At 39.6% G+C, this 9,651-nt stretch overlaps 1 long non-coding RNA gene across 2 annotated transcripts; it reads right to left on the bottom strand.

Moving 5' to 3' along the window:
• Positions 1 to 170: 170 nt before the first annotated feature.
• On the bottom strand, positions 171 to 6,998 carry LOC104147592 (uncharacterized). Of its 2 annotated transcripts, XR_011139897.1 has the most exons (4): positions 6,782 to 6,998; positions 6,387 to 6,511; positions 5,356 to 5,437; positions 2,952 to 3,102 (listed from the first exon to the last, which is right to left on the bottom strand). It is a non-coding gene; the product is annotated as an uncharacterized lncRNA (long non-coding RNA). The 2 variants fall into 2 exon arrangements; XR_694923.2 differs by lacking the exons at positions 2,952 to 3,102; positions 6,782 to 6,998 and adding an exon at positions 171 to 2,651 and having other exon boundaries at positions 6,387 to 6,513.
• Between the last annotated feature and the right edge of the window lie 2,653 nt (positions 6,999 to 9,651).

The raw sequence follows: 9,651 nt of genomic DNA, 5'->3' as shown, positions 1-9,651 counted from the left end.
ATTACTATTCAAAACGGAGTCAAACCTTGCGCAAAGATAGAGCTAATAACACACTAACCCAGTTGCTTATGTTCCAGAATTAAAAAAAAAAAAAAAAAAAAAAGAGCAGGGATAGAAAATAACTTTTGCATAATGCATGTCTTTTTTTGTTTTGAATATTTTTTGTTTTCATCTACTAATTCCCGGTAGTTATCTCCTTAGCTAGTGAGTTAATTTCATACAGATTAAATCTGAACACTCATATGTACACACCCTTAGACACATTCATTATAGTTCATAAAATTTTCCCCTGTTGCACACTACATTTGAATAATTTATTTTTTTCGAAAGCAGTTCTCCCCTTTCTCATCCCCAGTGAGTAGCCTTTCAAAGGAATGCATCAATTTAAGAACTGACTCTCAGAAGACCACCCATATATATATCCTCTTGCTTTATCCTACAGAGGGTAAAGCCATAGGGTAATGTCTGCAGAATGTTTGGCTATACAAAGGATTCGAGGTTCAAGTTACGTTTTTAATATGATTCTTTACAATATTTCTTCACTGGAAATCAGTGAGAGAATAACTGAACTGCTTACTAGTTCGGGTTTTTTGGGAGAGGGAATTGGATATAAATTAAGATCATATTACCTCCTTTGTACTACCCTTGCAATATATTGTGTGTTTGAAATTGAACTTTTATATCCTTTTTAAACTCTTTTTTTTAACTACAGAATTAAGTGATGTGAGAAGTGAGAGTTAGAGAAGAAGGATTAAAGGTGGGAATAGAGCATAATGAATCAAATATAGCCTGTGAGCCACAGACAGAGTCAGAAATTTCAGCTTTTTTTTGATACCTGAGGTAGCAAATCCTAACTTTGTGTTTGAAAGGATATTTCTATCCATTTTCTTTGCTCAGAAGTGTTACCTTCTGCTAAGTGTAGTTTGGTAGTGTCATTTAGGACATCTGCTTTGCTGGTGATAAGTTTTGTAAGGCAAAGATGTATTTAAGCTTTACCTATTTGTTGTAGGAAGGAGATTAAGAAGTTAAAACACAGTCATAGTTTAAAAGTACAGATGATGCACTTTTTTCTTACTGGAAGTATGTTCATGTACTGAAAAGCACTTTAAAGACCAGAGATGCATATTTTTAACAGCATAGTGGTTCTCATTTTCCTCCTCTGTTTAAACTTTGCTAGAATCATCTTGTGTGTAGTTCTTTTCATCCATGTGTGCCTAAGGAGTACATTGGCAGCCTCTCCTTCAGAGGTACTAGTGCCAGAGATGTGATTTGCTCCTTTGAAGCTGCAATAAGAAATTGGACACGCTATAAACTTCACAGGATTGTATAAATAAGAGCAGTAGAAGCAAATATACAGACAAAACTGGTTGCCTAGCACCCCATTTTTCCTTGAAGGACCATCTTAGAAAAGTTACTCATAGAGAAGGGTTGTCCTTTGTAAAAAGACACACCTACACTATACCAATATATGTGCTTGATTCAGTTGTTCCAGCTCAACTAGTTTGGTTACTGTTTTTGAGCAATTAAAAACTGTGTTTGCTAGTGAACTTGCAAAAAAGCAGTCCCTCCAGTACATGTAATCCTTGTATTTGCAAATGGAAAACAGTGGTTAATGTGAAAGAAGAATAGTCTTCAGGGTTTTTCTTGCATCATTTTATATCATTTACTCCAGAAAACCACCCAATAATTGTGTAATCACTTATCTCTTCAGGTTATTAAAACTTGGTAAATTCTCCGAACGGGGAAGTCACTAGCACTTAATGGAAATATTTAAGAAGATGAGAGGGGAGGGCTTCCCTGAATACTAGGTACATTTCTTCCTGCTTATTTCAAATTTATTTCAAGTTTATGCTTACTTAGCATAAAGCAATTGCAAACTTAGTAACATACAGATGGATCAGTTAGGGCATCAACTTCACCGGAGTGTTTATATGCCTAAAATGTATCTGTACCTCCTCTGGGACCTGCTCAGCAAACTTTTGCATGCTTCCTTGCAATTATTTAATGTTTAGTGTCAGAGTAATAGGGTAAATTGTAGCTTTTCTATTTGTTTTTCCTACTTCTGAAACTCCCTGATGGGAATGCTGCTACCATCTCTTGTTAGACAAATTTGGAACAGATTCGATCAATCTTCTTAATTCTGACTCGACGCTATTATTTCTTAGACTCTTCCAGCAGAGCTAAATGCATGGCTCGTGGTTTCTTGATACTGTTACAAGACTTACAGAATAGAGTTGGAGGATAAGTATATGTTCTGCAGTGTATTTTGAAGAACAAATGGCCTAAGACATGATAAAAGATTGTGTTTGTCCTCTTAAAAGTTTCTTGAAATGACTTTCTCCGCTTCTGTTATTCATCTTTGCCATCTATTTGGAGTCATTTTGAGTTTTAAGACAATAGAAAGAGTCTTGACTGTGAACATTGAATATTCCTGACAGCGAAAGAAGCCTGGAATAACCAGAGACATCCAGAGGGTGCACACACAGGTAAAGCTGACAAAACAAGTCAAGTTTCAATGCAAGTGTTCCGATTTTGTTGTCCTAAATAATTGTCTGGAGCTGATCTATCCAAAATTGCATTGTCATCCCTTAGGCATTCAAATAGTTGTCCAGTCTTTTTCAAAATTCTTCCATTCCTGAAGTCTCAAATATCTAGAATTGTACCAAAGAATGTGTTAGCGCAAGTGTGGTATTGCATCAAAGCATTACTTACATCTATTTTAATTATTGGCCTTGCCCTCTGAGCTCTGTGTTTCCCCGAAACTAGTATTCGCTCTGTAAAGTGATAGAGGCATAGATGTGGAGCCTGCAACATGGTCTGAGGAAGGTGGTTGAAATGTTTTGTTTACAAAGAATCTCTGAAAACTGGGTAGTGCTAATGAGGAAGTGATTACTCTTCAGCCACTTCATGCAAGCTTAATTAATAGGGAGGAAAAAAAATGCTGTCAGTTTGCTTCTCTTGCTCTTTAATCTTACAAGCTAATGTCAAGCACCCTAACTCAAAGAATTTATGACAGAAATTTTGAAAACATTGAAGAAAATCAGGTATCTGTTTTTCTGCACAAGTCAATGGAATTCCTCTTCATCTTCTTGAATATTCTGTCTAAATGAGAAGAGGAGCATGTTTAATCATTTTAGCTTTTCAGTAGTGAGATGCAGTTCCCCTGCTTTCCCCCTTCCATCTAGAAGAAAGGTTTCGGATAAAAGATAGTTTTAAATAATAAACTGTGTTCTTAGTTCAGATGGAATGGACTTAGTTTTCGAGTAAGAGTAGGAATCCTATGTGTTTTACATGGGAACAGGTGAAAATTAAGCACTCTGAATCCATTGTCTCCATCATTACATGAATGTCTTTGTTCATGTATGTAGGAGCTTGAAGAAAAGCTGATCTTTGAAGTAATTATTTTGCAGTTGTGTGAATATTTGTGTTTTTGGTAACCTCTAGGGACCATCATGTTGAAGCAGAAGTTTGTTGAGCTGAGCACTGTACAAACACAATGAAATGTCAATTATGGTAGGCATTTGTGTGTAGAAACAATACTTATTCCCTCTCTGTCATTTTCTAGTTAACTGGTCTCCATCATGATGACAGAAGGGGGCCGAATCAGCATCACGCATCCTTATAGAAAGGTCATACACGTGGCTGACAAATATTTAGAACTTCGAATGCAACCTTTTGGGGGTTGTCATTCCTATTGTGTTATATGGAGAGGTCTTACAGGAACAGATAGAGCAACAAATTTGATTTACTTGTATCTTTGGTTGCATATCTTCTAGCTGCTTTTAAGCAGCCTGATAGTCTTTGAAGCAAACACGTGGTGGCAGTGTTTGGTAATTCAAAATTGCATTGCACTCTGACATTTGCTTTCTTAGCTTTCTTAGAACACATATTAAGAAATCAATTTTTATTTTAACTTTGTCAGCGTTATTATTCCTTACACGTATCCTTCATGGTGTGTATTGCTTCAAGTGAAACTTTTTTCTCTTATTTCTCTCATTATTCTCTCATTTGTTTCAGATCACTTTTGGATTTTGAACATCTCTAAAATAATATTTTGCAGACAATATTCTAATAATTACCCGGAGGTTCATCACAGTCCCCAAAGTACTTGCCAAGGACTTTTCAAATTTGCCAGAAGTCCTTCAAGCCGCCCCCCCCACCCCCAAGTAATTTCAGAGTTCTCTGTGTTTAATTTGATAAATTGTAGTTAGCTTCTTGCAAAATGTAACATTCCTAAAAGAAAGGATTCCAGATTGTCCTGTGTTACTGACAGTGATATCATGGGGGAAAAAAATTGCTGTCTCAAAAGCAAAATACACCTTTTGTCCAAAAGTGATATTTTTATTTAGTGTTTTCTGCTCAAGGACTGTGTTTATTGAGAAAATTGCTCTGAGGTCTCAGGCTGACTGCTATGGTAATGATTTCTCAGTCTGTTAAAAGTGAAACGTGCTATTCTTATGCTACCCTGTGAAGAATATATAGTTGAACCTTGCTTGTTGGGTGGCCTTTGAAATCCACGTCCACAGTAGCATTTTCAGAGACCATGCAGAGACGTTGCAATTAAAAAAGATTATCATTCACATGAAGCAATTTTTGTATGCTGTGAAATCTTGTGTGGAAATGTTGGAACATCCCCAACAAAGCTTGTTTTTGCCTTATGCTACAATTACTGCATCTTGTCCTTGTATGGTATATCACCTTTTTTTCCATAAACTGGTCTGCAGATGCTCAGCAGATTCCCGTTCCATCTACTTCAGTGGAGAGGTTTTACTCTACTAAGGATCTACCCCATGCTGTTTGGGTTTCCCTTGAAGTAGAGTGGTTCCTATGTGTGCTTCTTTTTCAGAGGACTGGAAGAATTAAGTATGTATTTTAGATAAAGTAGCACGTAGAAAAGCCTAATAAACTTAGTGGCTTACTTCCCAGGGAAGGGGGATTATGTGTGGTATTTCACAGTAATGTTCCAAACTCTTAAGTCCTTAACATTTTTATGTTTCAACAAGAACTTTGCTTACAGTAAAAGTCAGTCAGTCGTCTTTTGAAATTTTGCAGGGGCAGTGCTGTAGGTTGGATCACCTGATTTTTGCTTTCTTAAATTTCCAGGGACAAATGCAGAAGATCTATTATCAAATAAGTCTGTAGGTTTTTTTGTTTTGGTTTGCTTTTTTGTTAAGGCATATATATTTTCAAATAGAAACTGACTGAACTGAAAATACCTGTTGTCTGCCTCCATTAGGCTCCAGGGGGTAGGTTGTAAATACGGGTAATGAATATTCTGTGAGATCAAACTGGCATTTTTTCTGAAGGTGAGAATCCAAGACAATGTATACAATTAAAACCAACAGCCTTGCTTACCAAAAGGAGTCCATGCCTTCTGGCATTCTCCACTGAATACTTCCTCTGTTCCTCTCCCATGTATATGCATCTCACAGTTTCTCTACAGAGAGAGGAGAAAGAAAGAAAGAAAGGGGGAAAAAAAAAAAAAAAAGCCTAGTAGAACCAGCCAGCCAGCGCCAGTTTGTTTTCCATGTTTTCTTTTCTCTGTAAGGGATTAGTTGTAGTAACAGATTTCATGTGCCAGAAAGTGGGTGAACATTAACTATTTTGCCATGCACTGATCCTTCCCGTAGCCCTGCAAAATTTGAAATGCAGGAATGGTTATTCATTAACATTTCTTTGTGTCTACAGGAAGTACATTTACTATGTAAACATGTTTTATATAGAACATACAGCTGTTTTGAACGAGCACTCAATGAAACATAAGCGTACAGTGCCTACACTGCCACTTCAGAAACTCCAAGATACCACAGTATTGTGTTTTGGAAGAACAAACACACAAAGACTTTGCCTGGGAAAAAGAATAGTGGAAGTTTCTTTTCAAAAAGAAAAATATCTTTCTTTTCATTTGTTTGACTGTTTCATATCTGAAATGCCTGGGCACGAAATTATGATGTGTAGTCAGTATCAGAAGTGGGGTTTTCTGAAGTTGCATGTGCTTATTTTAGTACAGGTCTTATTAGAAGAGAAGAATACAAGCATCTTCAGATAGTCCACTTTTAATGGACTGTGAGGTATATTGCGAGAGAAAACTTATGCAGTGGAGAAAACATGCTCTCTTTTGAGTAGCTAGAGGAATCAAGGAGTTCTTATCCTGAGAATTTTAATCTCAAATTTGGGAGGAGTTTTACCAGTAAAGCTACTTCTTGGCTCAAAATCTAAACAACAAATCTAAATGGATTTGTGTCTGATATGCCTTTCTGCAAGCAGCTCCGTTAGTTAAACTCTAGCTAAATTGCATTTTACAGAGTGGGACGCTCTGAAAAGCTGAGGAACATTTCCACTTCCCAGAAACATGAAACAGTGTTTTGGCTGGGGCTGTTGCGTACCTGTGATGGAAGATGTTTTGCCCCTTTCAGATCAGCAGGTTGGTGCACTTAAGAAGGTATTTCTCAAACAAGGACATGACGGTGCCTACCGCTGGAGGCCCTCTTAGGTGTAAAGTTCACCGTTCCTGCGGAACACAGAGCCAATCAGATTAGGTGTGCTGTGGAAGAGGGTTATATACAGCATGCTGACCCCATGGACAACTCCACACTACAAAAGGGGAAAAAATTACTGAGTCAGCTAGCATTTGCAGGCTTCCTGTAAATAATGTTTTAATTAAAAGTGCACTAATTGTCTGGCTACAATTTGAAGTAAAACACAGATGAAATAAAAATTGCAATACCCGAATAACCTGCCACGGCACTCTTGTATTAAACTGTCTGACTTTGTTCCTTACCTTTGGCTATGTCTAAGCTGCGGTCCCCAGGATGGTTAGTGAAGCCCATGCGGGCATACCCGAGTTAGGGCTAAACATGCTGCAGCGTAGCTGCAAGCATAGAACTTGGTCTAAGCCAGTGGCCCCAGCATTTATCCAGACAGGCTGGTAGGTTCACACACGAGAGCAACCTGCTCAGGTGCTAGCTGCTGTGAAATGAGTTTGGATGCCCCTGAGTGAGCTGTGAGCACCCGGTTGGATCTCAGAGTAGCTATGGCCAGTGGACTTTGGGGTCTTATTTTTACGGAACCCTGGAACAAACCCTAGCGCATAACGCAGTGCAAAACGTCACTGCCCGGAAGGTGGCCCTGTAAACTCTCGTCTCTTGACATTTGCACACCATAGAAGGAGCTTCACCTTTGCTGCAGTGCTGAAGGCTTGAGTGAGGAGCACTGCTGCTCTCTTCTGGTGTCCAAAGGCAGGGAGCCGTGGGCTGGTATATTGTGTTTTTGTGTGTGACCTTTAGCTGAGAGAATCCTCTCTCAGAAAAGCCCAAGACGGGAAAGGAAGGTGTTGGTTGTCTAACCAGTTCTAAGTGCGTGTTCTAGGTGTAATTTTTATTAAATGTTAAGGAAGGGGATGATTGCTAATTGTTTTAATGGGAGAATAATAATACTCTTAAACCGGCAGGGTAGTACGATGACAATTAGATGAGGTCATGAATTTTGGATGAATGGCAGCTGTGCAGAAGTAGGAGGTTAATTCTATGCAGTTGGTGAAGAAAAAGTACTCCCTTCCAAAAAAAAAAAAAAGAAAAGAAAATAAAAGAAAAAGCTGCAGTTGACCCTTCAGGATATAATGCACTTGTGTCAACATGGACTCTGCCCAAACATTGTTCTGTTGTGGAAGCAGCTGGATGCCCTGCCCTCTGGTTTATGTAGCCCTGAAGGGAGGGGTAAGGAGAGAGATGAGGTGAGGGAAGAGGGAGGGGGAAAAAAGAGACAGGAGGGAAGATAAAGCAAATCCAGCTCACCTCTTAAAACAACACTGCTCTCTGAACTAAAAATGTCCAGTTTGCCGGCCCTGTCAGTACTTATTTCTTGATATTTAGGGACCTCCATCAGTGGGAGAAGAGTATCTACCTCAAAACCACAGCAATTGTTAAAAGAAATCATTTTTTCTTCTTCCTATAAAAATATGCCTCTTCTGGAGGGTAGGGGAAGACGGGGGAAGAGAGTAATAGCTATTCCTCTCTGGCGTGCTGTATTCGAGGTCTAATTTATAGTATTCCGTGTAGCATGGTGCTGTCATTTTCATGGTATATTAACACTGAAGTCTGGAATATTTATTTGGTTGAAAAATGCATCTGATACTAAATACATCTCTGGGGAGATGGGTGTAGGATGATTATGGAACTGATGGCCATCAAACTGATAGCATTTCTCTGTCCTCCTGAGTCTTCTGCTGTGAAAGTGAGACAGCGTGTTTTCCGGGTAAGAATAATGGCCTCTGTGCTGTCCTCAGGGGCAGATGTAGCCTAGCACCTGCGCTCTGGATCCACGATAGACAGAGCTGCTACGCAATTATCTTCCAGTTTTGCTGTTAATTTCTATTCAGATTAATCAGCAGTTGCTTGACATGAGGAATCCCATTGTAAGCTTTAAAGCTTTACCACCCACTACTTTTATTTATTTATTTACAATCTATTATTCGTGCTAGAACTACTGGCCCATTTAACCTGATTTGTAATCTTCCTTCCTCCCTCCTTTCGGTTTTTTTGGGGGGGAGGGGAGGGGGGCTTAAGTTTTTCTTCTGCATTTGCATATGTATGAAGGTGTGGGGGAGGGGTTGTTGCCGTTGTATTTAGTTTTGCTAACTGTCTGTCTGTACCAGGTAGTAGGAAATAGTGCCCAGTACAGATGTTCAGCATCCCTTACTTCAAACCAGATTAGTGTGCTTAAGAAAGAGCGATCTCAGCGGTCTCAGGAGAGGGACCTGAGCGTTACAACTGCATTTTGTTTATTATTTGCACTATGATTGTAACTAAACACTCTAAGCGAGATTATAAATCATCTAACTGATTTGGTTTTCTCATTTGCATTGCAGTGCTATGTACAGATCAGGAGTGAGCAAACATCTCAGCAAATTCACATGCCTCACTCATGGGAATAAACATGAATTGTGTGAAAGCTATGCTAAGGAAACTTTGATAGTTTCATTCCACTGACTTTCATGCAAAAGGATATAGAATACGGGGGGGAAAAAGGCAATTATGTCAGTAGGGTGCAGGCATGCCCTAGAGAAAAATACCAAGAACTGCGTGGAGAGTCCATCTACTGCACAAGTCCTGAAGATCTGAGAGTAATCTGTACCCCAGCCTCTGGGCCCACTGCTTCCCCAGGCTAATTCTCAGGCTAACTCCTGACCTTATTCATGGCTGCTGGCACATGTGTGTCAGGAGTGGCATCACGTGGAGACTCACCGTACTTCTCTGTGCTGCCAGGTTCTTGGAGAACTCCCAGAGAGAGTTATGCAGCATCTGACTGTTGCTGCATTGCATTCAAAGCGATCGTTTGGGTTTTCTTGAGGCCTTTACTGCCTTAAAGCATCCTTGGCCTCTGGCTGGCTGGCCATGGGGAATTGCCACAGAATTGTGCATTTCAAGGTTAGATGCGGTCCCGTCTGTGAGAACACTGTGATTCTGCCACACAAGTGCTGTGGAAGGAGCCCTCTGTGTCCTTGCATGCTACAGCACCATATGCCATAGTTGCAGCTTCTGCAGGTACGTAGGAAACAGGCTGGGAGCACCCTGAATGTGTACGTAGGTGGGTCTGTGACTGTGGAGATTTACTTGCCAACACCCTTGCTGAATGGCAGGGATTGCAGCTGCT

Source organism: Struthio camelus, chromosome 3, assembly GCF_040807025.1.
Source record: "Struthio camelus isolate bStrCam1 chromosome 3, bStrCam1.hap1, whole genome shotgun sequence".
NCBI lineage: Eukaryota > Metazoa > Chordata > Aves > Struthioniformes > Struthionidae > Struthio > Struthio camelus.
The sequence above is the reverse complement of the archived record's forward strand: the minus strand, read 5'-3'. Positions and strand labels throughout refer to the sequence as shown.